The sequence below is a fragment of the Gossypium hirsutum genome, chromosome A06, assembly GCF_007990345.1.
Source record: "Gossypium hirsutum isolate 1008001.06 chromosome A06, Gossypium_hirsutum_v2.1, whole genome shotgun sequence".
NCBI classification, from domain to species: Eukaryota; Viridiplantae; Streptophyta; class Magnoliopsida; order Malvales; family Malvaceae; genus Gossypium; species Gossypium hirsutum.
In genome coordinates, this window is record NC_053429.1 from 92932701 (window position 1) to 92939495 (window position 6795).

Here is a 6795-nt window from a genome sequence, read left to right on the forward strand (position 1 = left end):
AAGTCCAGATAACGGGAAAGTAAAGTTACCGATTATTTAACATGTAACCATAATAAATACTCCATCCAAACAAGTATAGAATAGATTTCTTATCACAGGCACTCAACCACTAAGTTAGTCTCATGGCATGACAAGATAATAGTATATCTAGATGAGCTCATCACATCATTATTCCCAACTTACATCTGATGTTAGTCCCACTGAATTTCTCAGTTTTCTGATGGATATCTCATTTCCCGTCAATTCGTACAAGTGATCATTTCGAGTACGCACTCCTACGAACCTCGCATCTTACGACGAAATTGCCAAATCAGGCTAATTTCCCCGTAATACAAACTCATAGAGTAAATGTCAGGATTACCAGTCTAGGCTAAATCCCCTTACAACGACATATACTCTAATGAGCTCGGATCTAAATTACCAGTCCAGGCTAAATTTAAACTCTACTTCGGATTACCTGTCTGGGTTAAATCCTTAAGGCACATGTAACACCTCTATCCCGTAACCGTTGTCGGAATAGGAAAGGGGTATTACCAGACTTGTAACTCATGTCAGAACAGTAAAATTTTAAACTTTTTCTTGAAATAAAGATCATTCATTTAGATAAATGCTAAATACAGCCATGGATAAAATTAAACTTCTATAAGTACACATTCAAAGGATGCCATTTTCGCATGGCTTATATACATTAACCAGAGTATTATTCCGCTACTAGTCTATTCTATACATGTCATAAAAATCTAAAACATAGTAGTACCATACAGTGGATAGTGATGGTGTGACGAGTTATTGACGATCCCCGAGCAAAGGCCAAATTTGATAATCTATAAAACAGAGAAACGTAACAACAGAGTAAGCTTTCAAGGCTTAGTAAGTCTTAAGTAAAACAATTAACTTTACTGGATTAAATACATTTATAACTTCCACAAAATCCAAGTGAAGTCTCGATGGGCTTAATAAGCCTACACAAGTACATAATACATACCTGGCCAACTTAATGTGCTGAACATCCGTAATTATTGATTTATTACTAAGTCACATAAGATTAGACCTTACACAAATCATGTTTTGAAATGTCAAGATATATCACCATTCGGTCAAATAGATTAAACCCTATGTATGCACATGTAATTCATCTATTTCATCCAAATTTAAGAGTATATACCCCTTCGCATTTAAAAAAAACATCAATGTTATTTTTAGTTTAATCAGTCGAACTAACACATAACACTATAATCACATTCGGTTTCCATATTTGGAAACACATATTCATGTTTTCATATTACATAAACAATTTGATAGAGTCAATACTCGTTGAATATAACTTATAACCATCTCATAAGTGATTCCCAAAGTACATTTGTAATACAAACGAAATCGAGTTCACATAGCAAGTAAGTATCACTTACCATATACTTAACCTTTGTACACTTACCGTTTCCATAGTTACCAATTACCAATTCAATCTTTCAATACCTCTAACCACTTAATCATATGCACTCATTTCGTGCACATACATAAATGTATATATGTATTTAGGAGCTTAGTTCTTTAGTTCATATTCACATTAATATTTCAAATAATCAAATCATGACAAGTATTAAAATTTCGTATACGTATATAAGGGACTAAACATATTCCTTATCACATATACATAAATGACCAAATACAATCCATACATTGTATTTGCACATCCTGCCGAATACAACTCAAATTAATAAATGTTTATGAAACTAATTAAATCCTTATCTTAAAGATATACAAATGGTTTTCGGTTTCAAATAATTCAAGACACTTAGCCATAGCCTACAAGGTTTTAAAAAAAATCTGAATCCAGTTACCAGTACCAAGCCTGCGGAACTTTAAGCCCGGATATGTCATCATAGTTAATTCACAAAGTTGTATACACATCAATTCACATACCTTCGATTTTTCCAACACGGAAACACATTAATAAGGTATCACTTCATTCGAACTTATTCGTATCTCAATATAGCTAGTCTCATTTCACCAGAGCCATTAGGCCACATCACGTAGTCAGTGAGTCTTAACCCAAATACTTTCCAAATTCCATGTTTATTTAATCACATGTTACCACATTTCACACAAACTATCACCATTGTAATTCATTAACCTCATTCGAATATAAGCATATAGCATGTACCTTAACTTCATGTCATAATATCATTTGACTTTAATACATATATATATGTATATCCCTTTCAATAAACTTCCAACTAAATAAGAAAATACACACATGACTTACATTCTTCTCATGACAACCATTCGGCTAAACAACCTATAAGTCACTACACCTTCAATTTATAAAACTATCAACACATATTTCATATACATTGCTTACGTTTATAAAATAGCCATTCGGATAACTTACACAAATTTAAATTTTAGCCATTTTGGCCTCACCACCTATATATTTATCTTGTACATCAATTCAGCAATAGCTTATAAGCAACTCAATTAGTTTCATCAATGTTTACAACAAAATCACAGATTCACTACAAGCTATTTTCTTGAGCATCAATCATTAAATTATTCGTAACTGGAGCTACGGAACTCCAAATGAAGTGCCGTAAATTTTCCCCGAAACTAGACTCATATATCTTCTATCCATAAAATTTTCAGGATTTTTGGTTTGGCCAATCAAAACCAGAATTTCTTAAAGTTTCCCCTATTTCACTGATTGACTATACTGACCACTCTTCACTACGAATCAAATTTCTCATTGTACAGATTTCAAAATATGTTCTTGATTATTTCATTTGAAACTAGACTCATTAAGGAGTCTAACAATATAAATTTTATCTTATAAAAGTTTTTATACTATTTATAATGATTTTCTAAAAATAGAACAGGGGATTTCAGATTCATTCTGACACTGTCACACACAACTTTAAATATCTCTCTATAGGAAATTCCTTTGCTTGAACTGTTTATTTTATAAGAAACTAGACTAATTGAGCTTTGATTACATATTTTATTCAGTCTCTAATTCCACTCCAACAATTTATGGTGATTTTCAAAAATCATGCTACTGCTACTGTCCTAAGCAGATTATTACAAATTGCTCTTAAATTTCCAAGTCCAAACACTTAAGAACTTACCATTTGAGTTCAAAACATATCATCACATATAAGTACTTCTTATTATCACATACATATCATAATTTAGATATCACTTTTCTAATAACCAATCGGCTAAGGCTCATAGAAGTAACTTATTCCTTATCATTTTACTATAGGTAATTACACCAATTCATAGTCCCATCTTTACCCATATTCCATATCATTCTTCATTATAACTAAACTTATATGCTAGAAACTTACCTCGGATGTTGTCGAACAGTTACGGGTAGGCTACTCGATTGCTTTCTCCTTCCCCTTATCTGATTTAGTTCCTCTTTACTCTTGAGCTTTAAAATTAAACAATTGAATTTGTTTAATTACCTACTCAACTTTAATTCTTTAATAATCACATTTGATAATCATATAACCTCCATACATGTTAAGTTTTATAAAATGTACTATGACTCGATATCATGCCTATTATTTACACGAATTTATCTATATATAATATATATATGTATAACTGAATGTCTCTATGTCACAAGGTACTTACCTAAGGCATATATTTATATACCTATGTGTGACTAACACAATTTAATCAATTACTCATTTTTATGCACAACCACATACACACATATATATATAATCATAACATGCCTTAATATCTCATATACCATATTCGGCCCTAACCACTCAAATTTAGTTTTCATATACAAATTTCATTTCATGATCAAATGTAGCAATTTGCACATTGGTTCCATCTATGCTAAACAATGACTGAATATACATTTCGAAGAAATAACTTACTTAATATATAACTCACATTACCAAGTACATATAACCTTAATGACGAATGTATATCACTCCAATTCCTATGACCTAGCCATTTACCCCTTTTTAGCCGAATATCCATAAAACATCTAGTTCACATACACAAACACAATCTCTTAAGGCTTATTATATTTTCAAGTACAAATCAAATTTATATAACCGAATATACTTATATATTTAACTCATCAACCGATGTTTAATCATATTTTTCCCTAATACAAATGTATTCGGCAATGACCACAACCATTTAACCAACTTTAAAACAAACCATAACATTTTAAATTTATTTTTTATTCCTCCCCCTTTTTTACCGAATGTACACACCAAATAAAACTCAACTAAACAACAACATTTTTTTCTTTCCAAAATACACATACACACATACGGCAATTTCAATTCATACTTTTCAACCATGAATTCTACTTATTTAGCCATCATTCAAGCTATTTAACATCTAACTAACATCTTCCCAAAAACTTATCAATAATAATATCAATTTAGCACTTGCCGAATGGACACTTGTTCATTAATTCATGAATTTAAATCATGGGTTATCTATGTTATGTATTCATCCATCTAATTTCATAATCAATTACAAATAAAAAAATTGCATTACATACCTTTAAATGGAGACAACCATGGCCGAATGCCTTGGCTTATTCTTCACCATTTTTTTCTTTCCCAAATTCGGTAATCAAGAAAGAAAATGAACATCTATCTTTTTTTTATCATCTTTTATTGTTTTACTAATTAATTTTATTTCAAAAATAAAGCTATTACCTATTATAATACTTAAATAAAACATATATTATACATCAACCATCATTTATGGCCGGCCACTAAACAAAATTGGTCCATTTGACATGCAAATCCCTCATGTTAACATTTCATGCATTATTTGACACTTTACAAATTTACCTATCACACTTTCAAGTTTTATCACATGAGTCCTATCTTATAAATTTTACAAACAAATGACAAAATCAAAGCATGAAACTTTCACACATGCATTTACACATATAATAAACATAGAATTTAACAGTTAATTATTTTTATGACTCGGTTTTGTGGTCCCGAAACCACTTTCTGACTAGGGTCAAATTAAGGATGTCACAGCACACCTATTCTTCGAGAGGCTAGATCACTTTAGGATCACCCGTCTGGGCTAGATCCTTTTCACCATCAATTCATTTTCGAGATGTTCCATCGAGTTACCCTATTCATTCAACCGGGACATTCTTAAATGCATTTATTTACTTTATCAAATCTCATAAATTATCATGCAATGGGAAATTACCACATTTATACAATCAAGAATATACATTTTAAGTACATTAGAGTCTACTTTGAGTTAATCGAACTTACCTGGTGATCGTTTCAGATTTGGGCTTTGATCACTCCGAAACCTTTCATTTCCCTTGGTCAACTTTCGGATTTGGTTTATCGGGGTCTAAATTAGCAAAATAACTATATCAATACATCATTTAATTCCTTTGTAATCCCTATCTCATCCTAGGGCAAAATGACCAATTTGCCCCTAAACCTTGCTAAAATTACAATTTTTCCCTCGGGCTCGTAATTCAATTTTCATTGCATTTTCTAACCATTCAAGCCTAGCCTAATAATATTTATGCTTATGGCATCTTACAATTCCATCTATATCATACATTTCTTACCAATTTCACAAACTTTGCAAAATGGTTCAATTAGGTGTTTTCATGCTAACACCTTTCATAAAAGTTGTTTATCTAACAACTAAGACTCATATTTTTCCACCAAAACTCAACAAACCTCATGAACCCTTTCATGGCAACTTCCTAGAACATTTACCATTTTGTAACATAGTCCCCTCAAAAGAAAGCTAATGCAAAGGGGATTCCAAAAATACAAAAATTATCAAGCAAATCACTTACTTGTGTGAGTAATGAGTTACTGAAATTTAAAGCTTCAAAAACCCTTCTCTTTGCTGAAATTCTAGGTGGAACAATGGAGAAGATGAAGTATGATATCATCTATTCTTTATTATAATATTTCAAGTCAATTAGGTCCACCTAATTCACCTAAACCAAAATTTGTCTCCTATACTACTATGGCCGGCCACCCTTGTTTTTAAGGGGTTAATTGCCCTTTAAAAGCCTTCAAAATTAGTCCATGACAAATTAACACTCTTTTTCCATCTAATTTGGACTCTTGCACTTAATGCAATTTAATCCTTTTTCACAATTGGACTCAAAATCGCTAAAATTAATTCATCAAAATTTTTATGTATCTATATAATCATGCTAGTACACCAAAAATATAAATAAAATAATTTTCTTAGCCTCGGACCTGTGGTCTCAAAATCACTATTCTGACTAGGCCCTATATTGGGATGTTACACTCAATTTCTATTCCATCTCTGATATTGTTTCGCAATAAAAGTATCCACATTAGTAGTCTCCCTCTTAGAGTTGAGCTCTTCCTCAAAGCTCAAATTCATGATAAACTTTAGACCTTATCCAAAATCATCTACCTCATCATCATTTTTCTCGCCTTCAATATCTAGTACTTCTATCCAAAATAACATTTTACAATTGTGTCTCATGGAATAAGACTCATCATAATTATAACACAACCCTTAGCCCTGCTTTCCACCATTTTGCCCATGTCAATCTCTCAATAAATTGTGTGGAAGAACCTATTTTGTTGACCCTTCCCTTTGAAATGCTCTTAGTTGTTGGAATGATTGAACTACTGCCAGCATTTTGGGAAGTTGTCTAGTTCATGATGGGTCGAGACGAAATTTTGGGAGAGACCTTTTGTTTACGTTCCAAATCTCGAGCCATATTCATTGTAACTCTAACGTTTTCTTGTTGCTACATCTTAATATCAATTCTAAGTT

The 6795-nt window shown here is 31.6% G+C and overlaps 1 long non-coding RNA gene across 1 annotated transcript; it reads right to left on the bottom strand.

Annotated features, from left to right (window-relative positions):
• Positions 1–635: 635 nt before the first annotated feature.
• Positions 636–5891, bottom strand: LOC121230592 (uncharacterized). The gene is made up of 4 exons (XR_005928552.1): positions 5828–5891; positions 5280–5364; positions 3345–3430; positions 636–824 (listed from the first exon to the last, which is right to left on the bottom strand). It is a non-coding gene; the product is annotated as an uncharacterized lncRNA (long non-coding RNA).
• Positions 5892–6795: the final 904 nt, after the last annotated feature.